We start from the raw sequence: 20,677 nt of genomic DNA on the forward strand, positions 1-20,677 counted from the left end.
AACTTAGGTTGTTACCCCTCCAGAAGAGAAGCTAATTATTAACCTGCAATATATACAGTTCAGTTTACCCTATCTGTCGAAATATCAAACATTTTGGCATATCATGGAACAGGTATTTTCCATCAGATATTGATATGTTGAACTTTAAGTCCTTACAGAATATTTAGGAAAAATAATTATATAAAAGTAGAAATAAGCATTTACATTTTTTTACAAAGAAATTTAGAAACCTAACCATATATGGAATTGTAAGTCCTTATATTAGGGAGCCAATACGGGATATTTACGATATTTACAGATGTGGGTCTGGTTTATTTCACTAATAAGTATATCTTTAAGGGGCATCCACTTAAATATGAAGGCTTCAAGTTTATCATTCTTCATAGCTGAGTAGTACTCCATTATATAAAGGTACCACATCTTTTTCAACCATTCCACATGTGACGGGCATCTTGGTTGTTTCCAAGATCTGGCTATCACAAATTGTGCTGCTATAAACATAGGTACGCATATATCACTATGATATGATGCTTTCAGTTCCTCCGGGAAAATTCCCAGTAGCGGGATAGCAGGCTTGAATGGGATTTCCAGTCCTAGTTTTTCTATCTTTTTGAATTGCCAGTCTCTGCATGGCTTTCGACTGCTGTAGGTCTCATCCTAAATATTTTCACATAGAGTTCCAGGTCTATTTCAGAAACCATAGTGCCTCTCCAGATTGTGGTTTACATAGTTTATAATTTTTTAGTCTGTCCAAATGGGCAACAGATCCTCACTTTGCTATTATATGTATTTTTAATTAATTAAGTTTACTAGTACATTTTAACTAACATAACAGTCACATGCATTGTGGGGAATCTGTACCTGTACATGATGTATCTTGATTCTTTTTTCCCATTCCCTTCCCCTCCCCTCCCTTCAACTCCTCTTCCCTCTTCATTTACAAAAGCTTTGCTTCCATTTTTTCTTCCCCCTTGTTCTCCTTCCCATTTGATCATTTTCTCCCCACTTCACAATATCTATTGTAATTTGAGTCCTTATTGACACTTTCAGTTTCTCATACCAGAAAAGCAATGTAATATTTACACACTTGTATTCAATTTACTTCATTTAACAGTATAGTCTCAAGGTGCATCCATTTATCTAGAAATGTCTCATACTTTTTCTTCTTTTTCATTGTAGAAACCTCCCCTCACATCTTTGTCTGTTCCTCAGTTGATGGCATTTGGGCTGTATCCAAGATTCAGCTATTACAAATGGTGCCATTATAAATAGGGGTGTGCATGTATCGCTGTGGTGTGATACTTTTAATTCTTTCTTAATTCTTTCAAGAAGATACCAAGAAGGAGAATAGCTAGATCAAATGGAATCTCTAGTTTTTGTTTTTGCGGAATCTCCACACTGATTTCCACAGTGGTTGTACCAGGTGACACTTCCACCAGCAGTAGAGATGATTCCTTTTTTCCTATAGCCCAGCTAGAATTTGTTGTTGGTTGATTTCTTGATATCTTGGGTGGATCCCTTTCATAACCTAAAAAGAGGATAGCAGGTCTCGTAGGGATTATGGTGGTTCTACTACAACTAAATAATAGTTTATAACTAAACATACTTACTATGCCTATGTTTAAAATGGCCATTGCAAAATTTTAAATAAATGATACTATTTGAGATGCTAAAGTGAGATGTATTTTTTTAGTAGTTCATGTTTGTAATACAGACTGGTGATGTCATTTTGGGGAATCACTTCCTTCATAAACACATCTTGATCATTTTGAATCTCTCCCCTTCCAATTCCCTTCTCCTCCCCAGCCCTCTTTTTCTTCTTCTCTAAGAGCCTCCCTTTGCATTTCCTATCATATCTCCTTTATCTTATTCATTTACTTATTTCTCCTTTATGTATCTCATATAAAAAACATGTAATATTTTACTTTCTGAGTATGGCTTATTTTATATAAGATGGTGGTTTTACAAGTTCCTGCAAATGACCTGAATTTATTATTCTTCATGGCTGAGTAACATTTTTTTTATTTTTTAATTTTTGACATTTATTTAGCAATTCATACAAAACTAATGGAGGTTACAGATTTTGTTATAAGTAAAACTATACAATAATTAAATTGTCTAAAAGTAAATGGACTCTTTCACAGTATGATAAGTTTCATTTGAGAGAGCTGATACCTTCTTTTTTCATAATTTTATTGAGAAACAAATAGCAATGAGACAGTTTCAAATCAAATTGGTAGGACAGTTTCAATAATCAACACATTGCATATATTCTTCCTAGTGGTTAATTGCTGTACAAGATGCAGACATGATATCCTATTTACAAACACTATTAGAACAAATCCCTCTATTCATTAAGAGAATGCAACTATGTATCTATCCTAACCACTTTGAATACACAGATACAAAATGGACATTCATCTGTATCCCCTTTTTTGTTAAGTTCTGTTATTTGAATATTATAGGTGTGTAAACTCAGCAAAATATTCTAAAAGAGTCCAGTAGCCCATAATAGTATTGGGTCTTCCAGTGGACTGGCAATGTCAGAAGTTGTTGACCTGAGTCCCTTACAGCTCAACATAACACCATGGCTTTACTTCTTATACTTTGTTTTTATACTTCTCTGCTGGATGGTTATGACCAAGGTAAAGCAAGACCTATGCAACAAGAGTTGTAGCTTTTGGGTCTGATAAGGTCAGTGAAATCCCCTCAGGATTTATCCTGAGATCCTGTACCTCAGATTGTAGAACCTTTGTCAGTGTCAGCCATGGGGATGAGTCATGGCCAGTGCTTGGCCAATGTGCTCTCTGTATTGAGTAACATTTTATTGTGTGTTTATATATCACATTTTCTTTATCCATTCAGCAGTTAATGGGCATATAGGTCACTTCCAAAACTTAAGCATATGAATTATGCTGCAATAGATATTACTATAGTATGATATGTTTAATTCTTTTAGAAATATAACCAAGGTATACATAGCCAGGTCAAATGGAATTTCTATTTTTTTAGTTTTTTGAGGAATCTCCATACTGATTTTCATACTGGTTGTACTAGTTCACATTTCTACCAATCATGTGGAAGTATGCCTTTTCCCCAACATCTTTGCCAGCATCTGTTGCTTTTTGTGTTGATGATAGCCATTCTGACTCATGTAGGACAGAATATAAAAAAATTGTTTTGATTTGCATTTCTGTAATGGTTAAACATATTAAACATTTTCATTGAACTCATTGGTCATATGCACTTATTCTTTTAAGAAGCATCTATTTCCCCTTCAATTTTTTTTATTTTTAAAGAATAGAAAATGGAGATTTAAAGAAAAAAACAACATTAGCAATGATAAGATTTCATTAAACAAAGTAACAGGAATTCAATAATGGTTGCTGTATTACATGAAGCTATCTTCAAATTAGTTCTTCACTTTACCAGATACAAACACGTAAAATTCATTTAAAAAAAAACTAAAAAACAATAACAAAGAAGTTATAAGAAATTCAAATGAGGAACAAATTCAGAGTAAAGTGAAAATTTTAAGCGTTAACTGTTCCTTTTAAAAGACCAGCAGAAATCGACAATACAGTTATCTAAACTATTCTACATGTACTCAAATGTTTTCTCTTCAAACATTTGTCCTTTTCCTCATCCCAGTTTTTCCTCCCCATTGAACATTTTTTTCTCTTTTGTAGTGTCTGCTGTATCTTTTAGATTTACATTACTCTTTCAAGTTCTCACTCTAGCAAGATAATATGATGTTTGTGCACGTGGATCTGATTTATTTCGCTTATTAATATAGAGTCTAGCTGCATCCATTTATCTCCAAAAGCCTCAAATTTATCTTTTTTTTTTTTTTTTTTTTTTTTTTAGGCAGGATGACTGATGGTCCATGTTACATGGGGTTTAAGTTAAAAGCACCTATTCAACTGAGCTATCTCCCCAGCTCCTATCTTTTTCTTAATAGCTTAATACTCCATTGTGTACAAATACCATATCTTTTTTATCCATTCCTTAGTTGATGGGCATTTGAGTTGTTTCCAAGGTTTAGCTATACCAAATTTTGCTACTATAAACAGGGGTGCACATATATTGCTCTGGTGTGATGATTTCAGTTCTTTTGCAATAATGCCTAGGAGGGGAATAGCTGGCTTGAATGGGACCTCCACTCCTAGCTTTCTGAGGAATCTCCACACTGATTTCTATAATGGTTGTACCAGCCTGCACTCCCACCAACAGTGGAAAAGGGTTTTTCTTCCATATTTCTCATGTTTTTGATTGGCTCCTTTGTTTGGAGAGGGTTAAGTTTTTGATTTGTTTATATAGTCTAGATGTTAGTCCATGAGCAGAAAAATATTAGCAAATTTTTTTTCCCTATTCTGTAGGTTGCCACTTCTTTTTGAGAATTCTTGCTTGCACTGTGCAGAATCTTTTTAATTTGTCATAATCTCATTTGGTGATTTTTGCCATTACTTCCTGTGCTGTTGGAGTTTTATTCAGAAAGTCTTTGCCTGTGCCTAGGGCTTCAAGTGTTTTACCTATGTTACCTTCTATCAGTTTCAAGCTGTTTGTTTCTTTGGTACCAGGAATTGAACTTTTGACCTTGTGCTTGCCAGGCAGGCACTGCGTGGTTGAGCTATATTCCTGACCCAAGCTTTTTGTTTTTATATCTAGGCCTTCGATTCATTTAGAATTTATTTTAGTGAGAGTAAGAGACAGGAGTCTTATTTCAGTCTTCTGCAGCTGGATATCTCATCTTCCCAGCTCCTTTTGATAAAGAAGCTGTCTTTTCTTCAGCATATGTTTTTGCTCCTTTGTGAAAAATCAGATGACTGTAGTTGTATGGTGTTACGGCTGTGTTTTCTGCCCTATTCTCTTGGTCTACAAGTCTGTATGCTATTATTGTGGCGTTTTTGTTATTATAGCTTCATAGTATTACTTGAAAACTGGTATTGTGCTGCCTACGGCTTGGCTCTTTTTGCTCATGATTGCGTTGGCTATTCTGATTCCATATGAATTTTAGGATTGGCTTTTCCAGTTATATGAAGAATGTTGTTGATATTTTAAAAGGGATTTCATCGAACCTATAAGTTTATTAAAGTAATATTGCCTTTTTTTATGCTACTGCTTCTTTTGATCTAAGAACAAAGATTTCTTTCCATTTTCTAATGTCCTTTTCAATTTCTTTCTTTAGAGTTCTGTAATTTTCATTATGGAACTTCTTTTCACATTCTGGATTAGTTTTTTCCTAAGATTTCTACTTTTTGTGAAGGTACTGCGATTGGAATTGTTTTCTTGATGGATTCAGTATTGGTTTGCAGGAATGCTGTTGATTTTTGTGCATTGGCTTTGCTCCTTTCAGGTTGCTGAATTTGTTTACCAGATCCAAAAGTCTTCTGGAGGATTATTATCATCATCATCATCATCACCATCATCATCATCATCATTATTATTATTATTATTATTATTATTATTATTATTATTATATTTTCTGTGTAAAAATCTTATCATCTGCTAATGAGGATAATCTGACTTCATTCTTTCTTAGTTATAGTCTTCTTTTATTTTTTTCTTGCCTGGTTGCTCTCATTGAAACTTAGAGCACCGTATAAAAACGGAAGGGTGAAAATGGACACACATTTCTCATTTTACTCAAGAGGAAGTACTTTCAGTTTTGCCCCATTCAGTATGACGCTGGCTGTGGATCTGTTGTGTATGACTTTTATTAGTTTGAGGCAAGATCTTTGTGTGTTTGTTTTCATCAGGGTTTTCTTTTCATATTGGATCCATATCCAGTTTTAGTATCAGAAAAATTCTGATTTCATAGAATAAATCTGAAAGCATTGTTTCTCTTGTCATTACAAGGAAAGGCTACTCGAGGAACACTGATGTCAGTTCTTCTCTAAAGTTCTGGTAAAATTCAGTAGTAAATCTTTTGGATCTTGGGCTTCCTTAATTGGTAGAGTGTTTTTTTTTTTATGAATTTAAGACAGAGTGTACAGGGTCTCACTAGGTAGCTGGACTCATAGTGATTCTCCTGTTTTCAGCCTCCCAAGCTCTGGGGTTACAGGTGTGCACCACCATGGCCAGTCTCAATTGCCATCTCAGCATGCCCCGGGGGCGGAACTGGAAGGGCACTCTGGGGATTGAACCCTGGCTGCTGTGCTCTGGCTCTAGTCCACTGAGCTATTTGGCCGGCCCCAATTGGTACAGTTTTAATCATTGCATTAATCTCATTGCTTGTTATTGATCTAATTAGATGCTTCATGTAGAGTTGGTTCCATTGTGATAGATTATATTAGGCCACAAATTTATCTATTTTTCAAGATTTTCTAAATAATTCTAATTATTCTAATTACTCTTTATTACTTCTAAATAATTCTAATTACTTTTTGAATTTCAGTAGGGTCTATCATTTCTAATTATGCAAATTTGGGCCTTCTCTCTGTTTCTTTGCTCTAAATGGTCCAAAATACTTACTTTATGTTCTAAAATATAGTCCATTTTAGAGAAAGTTTTATAGGCTGCTTAAAAATGTATATTTTGTTGTTATTGGAGGTTACATTCTGTAGATTTGTTGTATCTATTTAATCAATAGTGTAGTTTAGCAATAGTGTTTCTTTTTTAAAAAATTTACTTTTATTGATAAAGAAATAGCTATGGGACAGTTTCAAATCAGGTTAGCTGGACAGTTACAATAATTAATACATTGCATATTGTCTTCATAGTAGTTACTCATAGGTGTCTCTTTTTGATATTTCTATATAGTTTACCTATTTGTGTGTATGGGTTATTGAAGTTGCCAATTATGATTGTATTGGTATTTATCTGTCCCCTTTTATATCAAGTAATATTTGTTTTATGAAATTGGCTGTAACCACATTTACTGTGTATGTATTTCCAATTATTATATGTTCTTGGTGAATTGCTCTTTTTGCAAATATTAGTGACCTTTTTTGTCTCTTCTGACAAGATTTAGTTTGAAGTCATCTTTGTCAGATATAAGTGCAGCGATTCCTGCCTACTTTTGGGCCCTAGATGTTTGGAAAAATCACTTTGCATCTTTTCACTTTTAATCTATGTATATTTTTGCAAGTGAGGTATTTCTTTTGTAGGCAGCATAATATATAGATTTTGTTTTTGTTCCAATCTTCCACACATGTTTTTTAATCAGAACATTAAAATAATTTACCTTAGGTGCTATATCTTAAAGGTATATACAGTACTAATTTCTGTGTTTTCTTCCAGTGTTTGATTTTTGTTTCGCACTCATTTACTGCCTCTCTCAGTGAGATTTATTTTTTCTCTTGGCCTCGTATTGTCATATTGTCCTCATCATCCTCTCTACTTAGGATTCTTTTTTCTTTTTTGAGATGGGTTTCTCTGTGTAGTTCAGGTTGGGCTTGAGTTTACTGGTGCAAGTGAAGAGAAGACCACCTTTGTCCACTGAACCACTGTTTACTCAGTGCAGGGATGTGTTGCTTCACTTAACTCACTTATCTTTCTAAAGGCCAATAATTCAGGATTCATCTGAATCCTAGTTGCCAGCTCTTTCTTGAGACACAGTCCTGTGTTTTCCTATCCATCTCTGTTACTTTTCTCTCATTATTGGAGCAAAATACCCAGCACCCAAAATGAAGGAAGCAAAGGTTTATTTAGCTCACAGTTAGTGGAGATTTCAGTCCATACTCTGCAGGCTCCAAGGCAGAGTGGCACGTGGGAGAGGGTAGCCATTCATGGTAGTGGAAGACAACAAAGGGCAAAGGGAGGAGCAGTGGCTGTGGCAGCTAGCAAGCGTCTCTCCTTTCCTTATATTGTATGTAGACTATCTACCCCAGGGAAGGTGTGGCATTCACACTTATAATCCCAGCATTGGATCATGGATTAATCACAAGCTAGAAGCCACATCATGACTGCATAGGGCTTTGAGGAGACAAGAAGACACACACCATAACACTATGGTACCCCTATCTCCTTACAGAATATTGTTTTGGATGAATAGTCTCAAACATGAGTATAGGCTGCCTTCATCCTACCATTTTCTCTATCTCAGTGGTACTTTTGAGACCCAAAAATAGTGTTGTACATTTTGAATACATATGGATGTTAGGGGCCAGAAGGAAATAACCTAGAATTATCAATATAATGAAGTATAGAATCTGTACTTTTTTAAGATTTAGTACAGAATCTACAGTGTCTCACTTCATGGATTGGACTTGTAGTGATTCTCCGGTATTCAGCCTCCCAAGCACTGGGATTACAGGCATGTGCCACCATGCTCAGTCTCAATTGCCATCTCTGTGCACCCCTGGGGTGGGGCTGGCATGGCAGGCCTGGGATCGAACCCCAGCCGCTGCACTCTGCCTAAGCAGGAGCTTTAGGCAGCTGAGTTATGTGGCTGGCCCTAGAATACCTGTACATTTGATGTTAATACTTGGCCTACAATTTTAGTAGACTTTGATAGTGTCCATCATCTAATTATATTGGTAATTGTTACTAAATGACTGACTGCCCTACCAGGTTATTAGAGCTACATGCAAAAAAGACTAACAGCAAAGTTGAAAGTTGAGGATGGTTTGATTCATTCAACTAACTAGTATTTGTTGAGCACTAGGATGTCCCCATTAAGAGTTGGACTGCATTGACAAATCGTAGATAACTTTTGTCTTATAATCTATTGGTGACTGAATGAGGAGATGGACTCATTCTGGATGTTTTCATTATAGAATTATCCTTGAAATAGGCAAAGAGAAGCACTGAATGTTTTGAAACCATAACAAGAGCTGCCTAAGGCAGACAGTTTCAGTTGGGAATAGCCTTTTGAGTGCGAGGCTCAGGGTGAATGCTGCTTCAGTTAACTTGCTTATAGTGAAGGACGAGTGGGTGTGGCCAGCTGGGTGTGGAGTTGGAGAGTGCAGCTTAGTAGGGCTATTTCTTTATAAACTGTGCTCAGGCTTGATGATTACATTTTCAAAAAATTAGCTAGCAAATTCCAATTAAAAGTAGCATATGTCTGTTAAGGATGCTAATTCAAAACCCAACTTAAGCCAAGCAAGGTCTGGTATTATAAGCGTGCTGCTGACCTGTAGCAGCAAACCCAGTGTTTCATATCCAGAAGTGATAAAAATGGCAAATGTAACCAAAGCATCCTAAGTCTGAAAAAAATTCTGCATGTATATAGAAAAATAGCAGAGGTGCCTCTAGATCTTTCATATTTATTTATGTACATTTTTAACTTTCAGTGTTCACTTTCTTTTCATGACTATTTTACTGATTTTCAAAAAAGCATATAGTTCTAATAAAGTTTCCTGAGTACTTTTGGGTTCCAAATGGACATGAATTCATTTTATTTTTATGGGCCGCTGGTCTTTAATCTCTTATCACAGAATCAGAAATGTACCTGTTACATACTGGTAAATTAGTTATCAATCCCGTGGGCAGTATATTTTAATATCAGTATTCTTGAGAAGCTGATATAAATCTTGTGTACAGTATTATTAGCTTAGGCAGCTGCTGACTTAAAAAGGCCAGTTTAACAAGTCACCACTGTATTATGTTTAATTAGGTACAGTTTATATAATGAGGTGTTCAGTTTTAATGGAAAGACATGCTGTGAGCAGCACATCTGCAGGAATAACTATTACAATCAGCATCGCAGAGGCCCATGGAACTGCAAATTAGACTTACTTATCTAGAAATAAATTACATCCCAATGCCTTCATAAAGCTCATTAATTAATTCCACTGGCATAAAGGTCTTTTTCTTAATTTCATGTTCCATTAGCATAATAAACACAATTTGAGTTACAACAGTATGATCAGTTTAATGGATGCTATTTATTTTAGTTTTTTATTTAAAGTCCCGGTAACGTGGAATTAACATCAATATGCTGCTTGGTCCTTTATTAAAAATTCCCATAGGATAACCAACACAGATGTTCAATACAGCATCATATATTTGCTGCATTTTATGACTCTACTAATTGGCCATATGGAAAGGTGTTGCTTGGGTGTAATTTTTTTTTAAAAAATCCGCTAAATTATATGGATTGTAATAATCACAATTAGTTTGTATGTAAAGTTGGATAGGTTAATACATATTGCCTGTTACAGGCAAAATAAGAGTAAACAAACTTTGGGTGCCATGTTTTATAGCAATAGCCAGCTCTTTTATATGAAATTCTGACAGTCTTTTAAATTCTTGTTAAAATGATTAACAAAATTAACTTTGCTTATGTTTTAAAATTATACAATTGCATAACATGGTCTTTGTCAAGTAGATGCTTTTTGACACATATAGTTTATTTGCCTTTTTTATTTTTTCAGAGACAGTGAATTAATTCTGTTCATTTTGTTAATATGTATAACATTAAAATGTGTAGAAGTTTTGTACTATGAAATTCTGGATTAATTGTACCTCATAATGTCTACTATACCATTCCTTGAATAATCACACTTATAGGTTCTTACAAATATCCCATAGTATATTTTACTATTGAAATAAAATTCACCACAAAGTGTGCATAAAATTTCCTCATTCATATCATAACATCTTTTGTCTTTTTAAAAATTTTTATTTATTTTTGTACTTTAGGGAAGAGTCTACAGGATGTTCAGGGTCTCACTACTAGATCAGACTTGTAGTGATTCTCCTGTTTACAGCCTCCTGAGAGCTGGGATTATAGACACGTGCCAGCACGCCCAGTCTCAATTGCCATCTCAGCATGCCCCGGGGGTGGGGCCGGCACGTAGGCTTGGGGATGGAACCTCGGCCCATGTGCCTGCTTGCAGGTGCTTTCATCTGCTGAGCTTTTGGCTGGCCCTAATATCTTTTCTCTTGAGGCATTTCCTGTTTTCCTTAGAGTTCCTTCCCTCATAAAATATAGTTCACATTTCTTTTATTACATTTTTACTTTTGACAGTTTTTTATTTTTAGTATTTAATTAACAGCATATTCCTTTGTAAATCAGTATGGCTGTGTAACAAATTGTCTGAAAGCTTAGCTGTTTCAAACAACGTTAATCATCTGTCCTGGTCCAGGTTCTCTGTGTGGTAGAAAAGTGGGACGAGTATTCTCCCATAGGATCTTTTAACCAGCTGCAGCCAGATGTTGGCCAAGGATGCATTCACCTGAAGTCTTGACTGGAGGGAGGGGATGCATTTGCAAGGTGGCTCGCTCACTGGTGCTGGCAGCTGGCTGTGAGCTTTGCTTTCTTGGCATGTGGCCCTTTCTACAGAACTGCTTCGATGTCCTCATGAGGTGGTGACCAGCTTCCTTCAGAAAGAGAGACCCAAGGTGCTAAGGCAGAGGTTGAACTGTGTTTAGAGACCTAGCCTTGGGAGGCATGCACCATCATTTCTGTCAAATTCTATTGGTCATATAGGCAATCTTCTTTCCGCATGGGAGGGCAATGCATACAGAGGTATGCAGTAGAAGGCGTGGATCTTGGAATCTGGCAATCACAGTCTACTCTCTGGCCCCTAAAATTTCATATCCTTGCCAAGTGTAAAATATCTTAGGGTCTTCAGGAGACTTATATCTTGCAATGTCAGCTCAAGCTATAGATCCAGGATCTTGTCTTGTAAATCAAGTACAGATGTGAATAAAACTCTACAACTCTTTTTGAGTGCAGGTCTTTTTTTTTTTTTTTTTTTTACCTGTGAAATAAAGAAATATGTTATCTGACTCTCCATCCAACTAGCTTACTATAATGTCCTGGGCAAGGACAGCTATTATAGATTCTCTTATTCCAAATTAGGGGAAAAAAGGCAAGCAAGAGTCCCTGCTCCAAAGCACCCTGAAACCCAGACTGGCACATGGCATTTGATTAATGCTTGGTTCCTCTGTCTAATATAATTTGCTTTGGCTTTGGGTTCTTGGTTCCACTCCCTGAACTGTCCTGACTTAAAAACAAATGGCCTCCTACTGATTGCATCCTCAGCAAACATCTGCCTGAACTTATAAGTGACTGCTAAAGATTATTGCCTGGTTGAGACCTGCAAAAATTATAAGAAAGAATACATGACAGTGATAGTCACTGTTTTGGGGACATACGCTGCACAATTGTACTAAAGGATGCAAGTTTTGGGTACAATATTACTTGAACCAAAAGCCTACAAAGTGGCTGTTGCTAGGGTGGTGAACTGGAAGCTGGAGGGGCCTTGAAGAGACTGTTGATGAAAAGCCTCAAGGAAACCACTTACAAAGGCTTAGAGAAAGTGAGAGATGTGATTGGAAGGTGGAGAAAAGGGGATTATTGTTAAATATCACTTGTAATAATATTGAAAATGGAAAATACACTTAATAAACTGGATGATCTAGCTAAGGAAATCTCCAGACAGACTGTGCAGCGCGTCCGCAGGGTTCTTCTTGTGTTTGTAGAAAAATGTAAGTGAAGCAAGTTGAATTCAAAGGAGTTCAGTTACACAGTAGAGAAATGGGTTCAAACCAATAATTTTTTCCTCATTCCCAGACTCTCTAAATAGCAAATAGTATTAAAAGTAAGAAAAGATTTCTGGAAAAATGTCATGTCCAGGTATTATCAAGAAAAGTATGGTTGAAAGATGATGCTTATCTTTGAAACTCTCTTTGTTACAACTTCAGAAATATTTAAAGGAGTGCTTTTAACAAAAAAGTCCTGTAAGGACTTCATGGTCATTCTTTTCAAAACCTTAACCCTAAACAGCAGGGCATCTAGAAATCTCTGCAGTGCTTTCCTGCAGGTGCTTTGCGGGAGGCTTTCCAGGAGTCAAGATGGGTGAATGTGACTTTTGTCTAATAGTGTTAAATCTAATAAGACTTATAGAATACTTCTAAAAATTTAAAGAGAATTTTATAGATATAAACACACTGTCAGTTTGAAATAAAAGCCATGGGGACATTTTTTCCAAAAGGTCTTTGGATCCTTTAACTACTATGCATAAGAAACAGGGTGAGAAAATTTTGCTGTCAGGATCATTAAGGTCTTTTATAAGTCTTTATGATTCATTATCTATTTCCAATATTAGTGTTCCGAAATTCCACATTAATTTCATCTTTTAATGTCTAGTACACAGGAATTAGTCCTGCTTTTTTTTGAGCTCAAGTGCAATGCCTTATTAAAATCCCATATTACACATTGCTACAGAAATAAAATGGCATTGCTGAACACAACTATAAATTTTTACTCTCTGGAAATCATTGGTACTTAGTTTTCTATTTTCTTTTGTTTTTCTCATTGTATCCTCCTTTATCATAAAATAAATTTTTCTTTGTAATATGTAAGCTTCTTTCTTTAATCCCATTAAATTACATGCATTCAATAATTAGTTCTGTTTCTCAATCTATTCTCTAAATCATGAGAACTATTCATGTTTATTACTTTCCTCATAGTATTTCTAAACATGTGACATTTTAATAGTTCAGAGGTCTAGCACAGGGTCATATATGTATATACTTAGCATGTGTGATTAAGTTAATAACTAATTATCTATTTTGTAATCCTTGCCATGGAAGAGCTGCAAAGTAAAGTAGCCAGTTGATTTTTCATTGAAAACAAGGTCAGTGGCTAGCCAGATAGCTCAGCAGACTAGAGCGCCTGCTCAGGCAGAGTGCAGGGGACGCAGTTTGATCGCCTATGTGCTGTGCTGGCTCCACCCCTGGGGTGCACTGAGGTGGTGATTGAGACTGGGGTTGGTGGCACACACCTGTAATCCCAGTGCTTGGGAGGCTGCAAACAGGAGAATCAGTACAAGTCTGATCTACACAGTGACACCCTGTAGACCCTGTACTAAATACATTAAAAAAAAACCTCAATAAAATCCAAACAAGGTCAGATATTCTGCGCTCTTCTTTTCTCCTTTCATTGGTCATGGATCCATGAATGTGTGCACATGTGTGAGTGGTAGAAATGTTGCTTCCACCATGGACTGTCAGAATCCTCTTCTTGTTCTTTGCTCTTCCTTACTCTGCAGTTTCCTCTAGTGAGATTTTGATTGAAGTCATTTTCATGGGAAGTCAAATGAATAAGAATGGGCCATTGAGAATGCTCACTGAGACTTACACACTTTATTAGAAGCATTGCATTATTAGAATTCTCCTTGACATTTGTTGAATACCTTTTGGCTGCCATATGCTATGTTAGGTGCTCTAAAGGTGTTGTCTCCTTTTATCCTTATAATACATTAATGTATTATTATCTCAACTTTATGTGTGAAGAAATTGAGTTCTTGAAATGTTAAATGATCATTTTAAGGTCTGGGGTCATATGATAAATAGGAGTCTGAGATTTTAATCTAGGTCTTGTATTAAATATTATGGTCTTTAAGAAGTTTTTCTTTAAGAGTGACATTCAAAGGTAGTTATATAGTGAAGTCCTTTTATTTTCTTAGAGACTAATGAACAATTGTACAATTCACAAGTATGTTCAATGCCATACTAGAGTCATTTCTTCTCAGTATTGCAGAGAAAGTAGTCTAGAGCTACCTCTCATTTACCTGAAAAAACTCAGTTTTGCAAGGCATGAGATTGTGCATTTTATGTTACAGTTAAAACATTTAGTTCCACCAAAGAGTAGAAAAGATATAGCACAAATTGATGGACTTTGGGGTCCTGCCCCTTAGCTCAGTTCTTTAAGTGGCTGCTTCAACAAAGCAGTCAGGCTCAGGTTGCTGTGGTTCGATCCCCACAACTCAAGCCAGCCAAACCTGCCCTGAAGGTATTCGGAGCAAAAAACAAAGCAAAACAAAACAAAACAAACAAAAAAAAAACACCCCTTCTGCTTAAATAAAATAAAATAAAATAAAATAAAACAAAAAAACCCCACCCCAAATTGATGGACTTAAATTTCACTTCCTTTGATTTTCCCAATAAGGCTCTGGTGACAATTTTTTTTATTTTTATTTTTATTTTTATTTTTTATTTCAGGGAAGGGTCTACGGGGTGTTCAGGGCCTCATTACTAGATCAGACTTGTAGTGATCCGCTTGTTTACAAACTCCCAAGAGCTGGGATTACAGTCATGCACCACCACGCCCAGTCTCAATTGCTGTCTGAGCTTGCCCCCGGGCCAGGGCTGGCATGGCAGGCCCTGGAACTGAACCCTTGAGCCAGGGGATTTAATCTTCTGAGCTATTTGTCGGGCCAGGTGAAGATGCTAATGCCCTGTTTAAGTGGGAAGGAAGAAGAAAGGGAAGACAATGAAGAATCCTCATGGAGGTAGCTTTATTTATTTTCATATTATTTTGAGTATCTGTGAAGCTTAACTTTTTTTCATCATGTAGTAACATTTAGTATGTTTCTTGTATTTTGATCATTCAAGATATATTCACTGAGGTCTAGGTTTCTAAGAAGAAGCTTTAAAATTAAGTTGCTGAAATAAAATGACCTATAAGTGAGTTCAGAAACCAGCAAAGAAAGTTCATTTTGGTGGACTTCACACAACAGGTTTTTAACTAGAAACTACTTAGATGAGCCGGGCAAGTACGAGTATTAACTGCCCATGCACTGTCTTGTGTATTCTTCCTTTATGGTGCTTGTTTCCCTGCAACCTGATAAATACCAAAAAAGTGCCTACTTTAATTTTGTAGACAGTGAAATGAGTATGTTATGACTGGAGTTGACACTTGATGGTAGGCAAAAGGCCGAGAAGGAACAATTAAATGGAATTTAAAGGATGTTTACAATTTTGAGGAATCTCAGACTATGACAAAGGCTCATAATTTTCAAATGTCTAAATGTTATAGCTCTCAGGACACAAACATCTGAAGGGTTTCTTTTGTATGTTGAATGGCAAAGTCAACATGGCTACACAGCTGTATTGTTTTTACTGTGTAGTAACTAATGAAGGGCTTCCATGCACCAAAGAACCACAGCACTGTCAAGTTAGAAGCAGAGTCACCATATACTCAATCACAGGGTCAAGATGGAGTAAGGCAACTCCATTATGTACTGCAACCAAATACCATTTAAAACTTTCAAACTCAGTACATCTTTTGTTTGACTAAAATAAAAGTCTCACATTGAATTTAGAGTCAATTCATGGGGCTGCTGGACTTGATAATATAAATGGGTTTTTGGCCTGGACTCTGCTCCTCACTAGTTGGATGACTCTGTATAAGTTATGTAAACTCTTTGAGCTTTAGTAACCTTATTTATAAATTGTGGATGATTTTACCAGCCTCACAGAACTGGCATGAGAATTAAATAAGATGATGTATGTGAGGAATTTACCATTGAGACAGAGATGGAGTAGATGAACTTTGAATATTTTCTACTCTTTCTTCTTTCAAAATTCATGTAACAACAATAACTTAGGTCAGAAAAAAATTAAATAAAGAGTTTAAGAAATCTCTTATGTAAAAGAATTCTGGATAAAAGCTTCAGAAGAGAATTCTGTCAATGTTGGCTAGAGAGAAATTTGGGAATTATCATTTGATTTTACTGATGTAAATTATTTCTACCTTCTACTTGTGTTGATAATTCTTCTGGTGATTGATTATAATAACTAAATCACACAACTTAATATTAAGTAGCTTAAGAAGTCTATCTGACTTTTATACTGGCTTATTCAATTGGTTTGATATTAATTCAGAGATTATATCCTCTATGTAATTAATATACTGTTGGGGAATACAATTTTAAAAGAAAAGTCAGTTTCAAATGTCAGAGCACAAACAAAGATTGAGCAAATAGTTTCAAACTACTTTGTGTGGGACACGGTGGCATAAAAATAAAGAAAACTTCTAGAGTAAAGCTATTGTTGGCATGACAGACAAGGTATTCCATTTTATTTGTGCCTTAATAACACATCTGTACAGATAAAAGGTTGTTTAAAAATCTTACTGCAAATGATGGGTGTTGCTTTTCCTACTAAAAACTGCATTTTCCCTTAAGTTTATGCTTTCGATACCTACGAACTGAGAGAAAATAAATGAAAATTTCTTTGCTTTCATTTGGGGCAATACAAAGCACATTACTGAGCTGGAAGAAACAATATCCACTGCCACACTGAACCCCTGGGCCTCTTGGCACCTATTGTTGAAGGTTGCTTTCTGTCTGTTTATTTTCTATATTTGTTACTCAGAGAAATAGGTGACTAGATAGAAATAAATCATTAGATGATAATGTACCACGAAACCAAACAAACCAAGAATATGTTTATCTACAGGCTTGGTGACCTTTTGTGTTTGTTTAAACAGCTTGTTTTAATTAGTAATGGATATCACTTACTCTTATGAACGTTATTGACAATTGAAAACAGCACCTTATAAGCTGAGGAATTGGAGAAATTTAATATGAGTGTTTGAGTTCAGTTTCTTTAGGGGGTTGCTTTGTTCTTGTCATAATGCTTGAAGTTAATGGACAACTAAAATGAAATGGCTTCATGTGTCATGCACTGAGTGAAGACAACTGACAAAAAGCCATTAGTGTCCAGGGAAGAAAGACAAAGGCAGAAATTCTATCGCTTCCAGATGAGTCCTTACGATTCCCCAAACTCTTTATTAGCGTGACAGACAAGAGTCAAGAATATTAATGTAAAGGTCAGATAGTGCAATTTTAGCCAGAATTTTTTTATTGGCAAGGAAGTATAAAATGATCTAGAATGTTAATGCTATGGAGTCAGAGAAATGATCTTTCTAAAAACAAAGCTGATGGCTTGATGTTGGAAGTGACAATTTTGCCTGTCCTACTAAAAGGGAAGAACATAACTCTTCTTATCAGATAGAATTGAGCAGTTAGAAATAGGAAAAGTTGGATTGTGCTTACTTCTGGAGGTTTCCTGAAGAAAGTCTGAAATAATTCTGTAACTTGGCAAATTCTTCTCAGACTCTAAGGTAGTTACAATGTTTTATAATAAAATCTGATAGAAATTTCATTATTAATAACTTGATATAACCTCAGGACCACCAACTTTGTTCTTGTCAAATTGTAATATGTGAGGGACTGCCATCAACTTTATTATATGTTAAAGTAGCACTAAAATTAGTCCATAGATTTGGAAAGCCATTTAAAGCAAAGTACACATCTGACCCTTGTTGTTTGGTCTGAAGACAGAGCTTTTCCAGATAGGTGCTGGAGAGTTGTGCTGCTCTTTTATTTTTTCCCGTTAGTTCATGGTTAGTTGCAAACAATGACAATGCTATTTCCTTGGAAAATTCAGCTATCCCAATCCTTGCTGTAATGGCAACATTCAGATTTTTTTTTTAAAAGAAGTTTGGAATTAGTATTTGAGAAGGTATGGCTGGACCATGCTTCAAACATGATTCTTCCAATTTGAGGGACACTTATAGGCAGGTGCTTAGACTCCTAAGTTATCTCCCCAGACCCTAGAGGGGACCATGTGACTGGAATAAGCCATGAGGTCATTTGAGAGACAATGGCATGTGAATATCACTTTGATGATTTTCATTCCATCTTCTACTGCACTTTTACAAAGTATTCAAAAGGTAAGTCTGGCCTTGCCTGAGTTATTTACCACACAGGGGAAGAATATAAAGAGAAATAAAGAAACCAAAAAGCAAATAAATAACAGCACCACCTACCAGCATCTGTAGCATGTAATGAAAAATATTATAGATATCATTTCCTTCCTTCAAAGACTGTGGATAATTGAGATGCTAAAATGAATAAATTGTAGTGAAATAGCACTGTATTTGATGGCTGTGACATTTGAGTTTTGTTTCTCGTTGATCGACTAATTAGGTTTGAGGCCTTGGATAAATAATTTCTCTGGACTCAGAGATTCCTTATCTTATGATTTTAGTGCACCAGGAGGTTAAGAGTGATGTTTGAAATGAAAGAAAAAGTCTTACTTTTAATTTATAAAGGTATACATTCAGTATGAAATAACATAGCTGTGTTGATAAAGGTGGTGATTAGGAATACAATGTTTTAAAAAGTTTCTTTAGTAAGACAATGATAAGAAATTATTGAAATAATAGTTTCACTAAACTTGAGAAATACTGCCTTATTTGACAAGTGAGTAGATGATGTTTAGTGTCTTCCTCAGCTCTAATTCTCTACATATTCTATAGACAAAGCTTATATTCCAGGAATAATCCCATTGAAAGGCCTGAAAAGCATACATTCATATACCTTAAATAATAATTATTATAATATTCTTATGGAAAAATATTTTGTATTTTTTAAAATCATGCTTTGTTTTTCAGTGGTTTGAGGGATACACTTACTCTTATAGAAAATTTGCAAAATACATAAATATAGAAAGAAAAATAAGATTGTTTGTGGTAGTTCATACTACTTGCCAGTTGTCAGTGTCTTTTCTTCCCGGATGTATTGTTTTATTTGTGACTTCCATTAGGTATATGTTGGCATATGACCAAGTTCTGGTCAATATGCGGTCGTGTCTATGTCTAGTCCTGACCTACAAAATCCTGTGACACAAACTTCCCCATGTTCTTCCAGTACAGTTGAATGGAATGATAATCCTTGGAATAGCATTTGAGATCACTGGATCTTGGGTTCCCTGCATATCTTTTTCCAAAATGTTAGTACTCCGTGCCCCAACATTCATTTATTTGTTGAAATTCTACCTCCCAGAGTGATGGTATTGAGGTGGGATACTGGTAGGTGATTATATTTTGGTAGAACCCTCATGAGTGAGATTAATGTTCTTATAAAAGGAGTCTCAGAGAGCTTCCCTGCCCTTCCTGCTCTGATGACCCAGAAGGACTGTGGCATTTATGAGAAAGTGAGCCTTCTCCAGACGTAAAATCTGCCTGTACCTTGAACTTGGACTTCTCAAGTTTGAGAACTGTGAGAAATAAATTTCCTTTTAAAACAATCTACCTGGGCTGGGGATGTAGCTCAGTGGCACAGTGCCTGCCTAGCAAGCACAAGGCCCAGAGTTCAATTCCTGGTACCAAAAAAGAAAATAGTAAAAATAAAACAACCTACTGGTATATGATATGTTGGTATAGCAATTTGATAGATTAAGAAATGTTATGAATGAAAATACACAAATTGTATTATGACTGTCTGCAATGTTCTTTCTATTGTAGGCCAAATACAGTATTGCTTATAGAGAAATCATGGGAGTTCACAGGGGTGGTGATGAATATTATCTCTAGAGATTACAGTAAGAGTAGAGCACATTGTAGTGAATACAAGGTACCATACTTTATTTTTTCTCTCCAAGGTACATACTTTATTTTTTTCTCCTTAAACTATTTACTATACTTTCTTTTCTTTTCTTTTTGTATCTAGTAAGGGTCTACAGGGTCTCACTGCACATCAGATTTGTAGTGATCCTCCTGTTTATAGCCTCCTAAATGCTGGGATTACAGGCTCATGCCACTATGCCCAGTCTCCATTCCCATCTCAGCACAGCCCGGGGGGCTGAACCAGCATGGCAGGCCTGGTGATTGAACCCCCGGCCCCTGTGTCTGCCTAAGGAGGCATTTTACTCTGCTGAGCTATTTTGCAAGCTCTATACTTTATTTTCTAAAAAACCAACCAACCAAACAAACAAAAACTACAATACAGACAAGCACTTGCCACTTAATGGGACAACTGTTATGTGAGGATAGAGTCATCCTTAATCAGTAGAAAAGTTCCTCTTTGATGTATTATTTCTTTTTATCATTATTGTTCTGCTGGGGTGGCAACAAATTCATCCTTTACAAGAAGAAAAGAAGGGAAGTTGAGAAATTTTATCTAATGCATAGTTTCTCAATTTTTTTTTT

Source organism: Octodon degus, unplaced genomic scaffold, assembly GCF_000260255.1.
Source record: "Octodon degus isolate 3935 unplaced genomic scaffold, OctDeg1.0 scaffold00109, whole genome shotgun sequence".
Classification (NCBI taxonomy): domain Eukaryota; kingdom Metazoa; phylum Chordata; class Mammalia; order Rodentia; family Octodontidae; genus Octodon; species Octodon degus.